We start from the raw sequence: 6,180 nt of genomic DNA, 5'->3' as shown, positions 1-6,180 counted from the left end.
TGCGAGTGATACCCTATAAAATATCGTGACAGTGGTGCCAACCGTCGTACACCCTATATTTTTAAAGCATACTGCACTATTTTGTATTAATCTCTCTGCCTTGTGGAACCGATACACAATACCATGTCTGTTGAAATTATTTAACATTTTTACTCCTAAAATATACCTAAATAAATAAAATAAACCTCAATTTAAAAGTTTCAAGTTTCTTAAGACCTTAGTGTTATACGATGATGTCAGAGTAGGGTTCTCTTCCACGATATAATTACACATTTGCACCGGCAATATAAATAGACGACGTAGATGGGTAATAGAGTAAAGCGTTCTATTTCTCTACAGCATTGGTTCCCAAACTTATTTGAGATGCGCCCCCTTTTGACTATACAAAAAGTCCCCCCCATGTCCAGATTTTTTTTATCCACAACGACGAAGCTCTTGGCCTGTATCTCACCTGATGGTAAGTGATGATCAGGCCGAAGGTGGAAGCGAGCTTCACCCGGAATTCTCAACCACGGAGGAACTGGCTATCTTACCTCTAACTAACGGAACATAACAATGCTGTTAACATTGTTGTTATGGCGACAGACTTAGGTAAGATGGTGGTAGCTAGCCAGGCGGATTTAGAACAAGCCATACCACCAACCAAACCGAACAGAAAAATCTGCCCCTACTGGGAATCGAACCCGGGACCTCTGCATCTGAAGCAGGTGGTCTTACCACTAGACCACAGAGGCGGTTATTGGTCGTATCGAGCAGTCTGGAATGCATTCTCTCAGCGGTCACAGGTTTTTTATACTTAAATACACAGATGGCCCGCGCTCTCCTTTAAAGGTCTTTGCGCCTCCCCTGTGAGGCGCTGTAGACCATTGGTTCCCAAAGTGGGGGACTTTGGGAACCAATGGTCTACAGCAAGGAGATTCGAAACTATCTTCCTGGAACGGATGCGGCATCAGTGGGGTAGTAATTGCTTAGATAATTGCCAGGCTCCCGAATTACGGCTGGCATTAGCTTTCACGATCACTTGTTCTGCCTAGAATTGGGGGCTTAGGATAAATTTACCTGGCATAATATTATTAGAATTCTGGTTTTAATGAATGCAAATGGTCTAAAACAGGGTTTGACAACCTTTTTGGTATGATTAAAAGCTTTCTTTGCGTTGAAAATAATTGAAAAATAGCAACAATTTAAAATCATATTTTATTTTACTAAAAAAAGTTAAATCTATTGAGCGTCGCGTCGCATCGTCTCATAATAATGTTTAAAATTTTTAAAATTATAATTATACTAATTTATACTAATAATTACCTACCTATAATAAACTTCGAGTTCATAAGATGATAAGTCGATTAAAAAAATAAACATTCTGTCTAGCCTAATTATTAATGTATGTATAACTAGCGGCCGCCCGCTTCTTCGTACGCGTGGATCCCGTTTTACCCCCTTAGGAGTAAAACGGGATCCATGAATTTCGTAAAATCATTTCTTAGCGGATGCCTACGTCATAACATCTACCTGCATGCCAAATTTCAGCCTGATCCGTCCAGTGGTTTGGGCTGTAGGTTGATAGATCACTATGTCAGTCAGTTAGTCAGTCAGTCACCTTTGAGTTTTATATATTTAAAGAAGATTTCTTTCGCATTTAACCCATTCAAATTCTTCATGAATACAAATACCCCACAGATTTGTTAAGGGCTTACACTTGCGGGGTTGAAATTGGTAAAAATGGCCGGTTTCCTCAGCGTCCCGTGAAAAATCTGCCATATATGTCTCACTCACTTGCTATTAAGTTGCTATCAGTCTTAATTTTACGCACCCAGGGTCCATATTAAAGTGATCTTGATCACTTGGTTGGAGTTTTTCTCACTTTTCATAGAATAATAGTTCGAGTAAGAGAGACGATTATTATTATTTTCCGCCCGCGTGGAATTTTGTCTGTCATAGAAAAACAATATCGCGCGCGTATTTGCTCACCGTTTAGACCTACCCTGGACTACGACAAACATTTTAAAACCAAAATCAGCTCAATCGGCCCAGCCGTTATCGAGTTTTAATCAGACTAACGAACATCAATTCATTTTTATTTATACAACGTGTCCCAAAATTCAAGGATAAGCCGGCGCCGCAGGGTGGACATAGTCATGACTGCATTAGGAAAAATAAGAAAAAAAATCTTTATTTTTTAAGTTACACAATAACTTATGAAATTCGTCGAAAATTGACACCCTTAATGATATTTTACATTACCACGACTACAATTTTTCAAATACTTCAGTTTTTTTGTTTGTATCGGCAACTTAAGTAGTGCTGCTGTCCACCCCAATTCTTAAAACCCTGAGAATCCTAGTAGTTTTTACACAAAAGTTAATCAAAATATGATATTTCCTTAAAATTTTGAACGATTTTTACTTACACTCGACTTTGACTCGTCGTTTTGTAAAAAAACAGTATGAACACTACTGCGGCAACATTTTTATAAAGTTGACGCAACTATCCAAGATTCCGAAATGGTATAATACTATAAGAAAACTATTCGCAAAAAAGATATGCGTACCATTTTTACAAGCATTTCGCTTGTAAGTTAGTATGAGATAAATCTTGCAACTGAATTTAAAACCAGTTCTCCTTAACCAATTGAGCTGAAATTTGGTATACTTGTGTAAGTACGATGACAATGCAATATTATGGTACCATTGAGCTGGATGGAGTATGGAGGTGGCCATAGGAACTCTTAACGAAACGGCGGAATTACATCTAGTTTGGGTTCGTTGGACTTGTCTTTTCGAGCACTTTAGTGCTAGACGATGTTCAGGGTCCTGATGATGAAGTCAAGAGGTGGCAGGAGCTGGCCATAGGAACTCCTAAACGAAACGGCGGAAGCTTATCGAGGTTGGGTTCGTTGGATTTGTCTTTTCGAGCACTTTAGTGCTAGATGATGTCCAGGGTCCTGATGAAGAAGTCAATTATAATTTTCAAACGAAGTCAAGCTTGTTTTTAAATAATCTCATGGCCTAAGTGCTCGGGAAGACAAATCCAACGAACCCAAACTCGATAAGCTTCCGCCGTTTCGTTTAGGAGTTCCTATGGCCAGCTCCTGCCACCTCTTGACTTCATCATATGATGCTCAACCACAATAAGGAAGCTAGATGTTAGTGCTTCCTTCCGAGCGGGTGTTGTGCTCGGGGACCAAGGTCCGATTTACACCATCTTGGTTTGTCTATATATACTTTGGCAGGATCTAAAACTCCGTCACCGCGATGCAGGTTTGTATGAGCGGCGGAGTGTGCCATAGTGAAGTAGTGATAGCGCCATCTGTTGGTCACTAGTTTGTAGTGGCGTCGCCACATATCATAAGGGGTGTAAATTTTCGACGAATTTCATAATTTATTGTGTAACTTAAAAAATAATTGAGATATATTTTTTTCTTATTTTTCCTAAAGCAGTCATGACTAGGTCCACCCTGCGGCGCCGGCTTATCCTTGAATTTTGGGACACGTTGTATAGATAGATTACTCGAAATCTAGTCCTGTTCATTACCTATTACTTGGACTGAGTTGCACCACTTAATTTTAGTTAGGAGTTAGACAGATTTTTGACGTTTGCTAAGTTAAAAAGATGGTGTAATCCAGCCTTAATGGCAGAATGTTACGCCACTTGAAGTTGTGTTAGTATAAATATTAGTATTCATGACGCTTACAATTTGTTAACATAATATAAACTGGTAATCAAATTATTTATTATTTTATCCATACATTTGCAAACTAAACTCTATCTTTAGAAAAAGTTATTTTTATCACCGATGTTTTCAGCCTCTTGAAGGTAACATTTTATAGGAGCAGGTGCAAGTTTGTAGTACTATAAGTTATTGTTAAAAACAGCTTGTGTTTGAGAAATGGGGTGTAATTTTGTAATAAAAAATATTCTTCCACACTGAGGGTGTTACGACGGGATTACGACCTTGCTGTAAAGCTTTATGTACCACTATAAGTGAAGAAATGTCTTAATCAGTCGTACAGCTTAAATTGCCGGGCACTTTCTTCATGTAAAAAAATATTCTAGTATTTTTAAATTTAAAGAATAGTGCCAGGGCCTGGACCAAGTCTGGACACTTTTTTTTATGATGAAAAAATGCGTGAATCGCATACCTTCCCGGCGGGGACAGGGTAGGTTATGTGGGGCTTACTAAGTCAGAAGGACGAGTCATACCCACTAAAAAGACCCCGGTGCTCCGTCACTCACCAAAGTGGAAGGAAACTGTGGGTTTCCGGACAAAGCCTTCTCTACCACAGCCGCTCCCGTCGATTGCCCGCCTGCACGGCGGGCCCTACAAGCCCCCCAGGACGGGGGGCAAAAGTCTGGGCAATTGGTCCAACTTCCATACATTTTTTTTTATTGGCACTATCCTTTGTGTACCTCTAATATCCACGGGAAGAGTTAGAGTGGTCTTATTTTACTATTTTAGAATAATACGATCGCTCTTTCCGTTGATGTCATAAATGGCGACTATAATAATATTAGGTCAAATTTGCGGACATCTAGTTTTCCCAAACCATCTGGAAAATGTATAATGCAATTAAAATAATCGATCTAAAATCAATAAATAAACATTTGAAGTTTAGGGCTGCCGCAGAACACCAGCGATATGTTCTGGGATCTACTGACCTGCATAACAAAATTTATTGTGCTGAGCAGTTCTCATTTTGGTTCTAACAAAGTGTTTTTTATTTTAGTTACGAACTGTTTTTTTCTCCCTTTTTCTCTTTCTTTCTTTTGCATAGGTATGGTGTTCTTTTATCTTACAACTTTTTACAAAAAATATTATAAACAATGAATAAAAACATAAATGAACTCACTTGCTCCTATTGGCTCCGTGCACGATTACAGCGCCAACTAGCGTCCACAACTTTGTGGGTTCTGTCACATTGACATTTAGGTCGTATATTTGTGAAAAAATATCGAAATGAAAAAATAAACTAATAAATTGTTGTGATACCACGATTTGGGTGGAAAAAAGGTTTTGAAATCATTTTGGTCATTCAAATCAAATGAGGTAAGTCCCATAAGTGTGTTTAATTTTGATTGTATCAGGGTTTGTTTACTTCATTTATAGTTGTAGTTTTACAGTAAAACAAAAAGAAAAAGCTACTTTAACGGTTTCATTATATAACAGTAAATATATTTAAATGTTTCTGTATCGCTAGTAATAAATTAAATATCGTTTTCAGATCGAAATGAGTATCGTTTTGAAGACCGGGTTTGTGAGAGTTACAATATCAAATTCCAACCACAAACCGTATTTAAAGGAAAGTTGTTGGTATTGGCTGGACAAGTCCGAGATGTAGAAGAATTAAGAACAAAACAAGGGCAGAGTTCAATAATTCACGCTCTCATCATAAGGCAAACATCTGTGCACAACAACTACTGTGACTCATTTTTGTACTACCACGTTGTATAGTAAGGGTGGAAAATTGGGGATGAACTTTTTTATAATATACATTAAGAATATGGTCTCAATGTACTGCCTACCTTCAGTGGTAACATCAAGGTAATAATTAGTTAACTAAAAAGCAAGAAATAAGTTAAATTTTATAAAAAAAAAAACCGACTCCAAAAAACCTACACTAAAAAAACATACGGGTCGAATTGAGAACCTCCTCCTTTTTTGAAGTCGGTTGAAAAGTAGAATAATAATTACTAATTACCTACTTATTTATTAGGACGAATGATTAATATTTATGTAGGTATACCATGATTGATACTTTTGGAGTCGGTGCAGGCAAACTTTACATGTTTCATAATCTTGGCACCGACTCCAGAAGTATCAATCATGGTATACCTACATAAATATTAATAATTCGTCCTAATAAATAAGTAGGTAATTAGTAATTATTATTCTACTTTTTAGTGTAGGTTTTTTCACTATCAAAAAATGGCAAAGAAAACATACATTTTTGCAGTTACAGTAGAAAAAATCCTGAATGTTTAAAAAAACATAATATTGGTAATAGAAACGTGATAGCATTTAGTGATTGTAGATGGGGCTGGTGTGAGAGAGATACAGTAAGGAAGAGTGGTAATCGGATATGCAAGTTTTAAAAAATCCTTGTTTTTAGACCTTGACACAAGGCAATAGTTTAAAATAATGTGGTTACTATACTACCATTGAGCGATCGAGGGTTAACA

This window comes from Ostrinia furnacalis, unplaced genomic scaffold, assembly GCF_004193835.3.
Source record: "Ostrinia furnacalis isolate ACB-3 unplaced genomic scaffold, ASM419383v2 OfSCF2515, whole genome shotgun sequence".
NCBI lineage: Eukaryota > Metazoa > Arthropoda > Insecta > Lepidoptera > Crambidae > Ostrinia > Ostrinia furnacalis.
Note: the sequence above shows the minus strand (reverse complement) of the source record.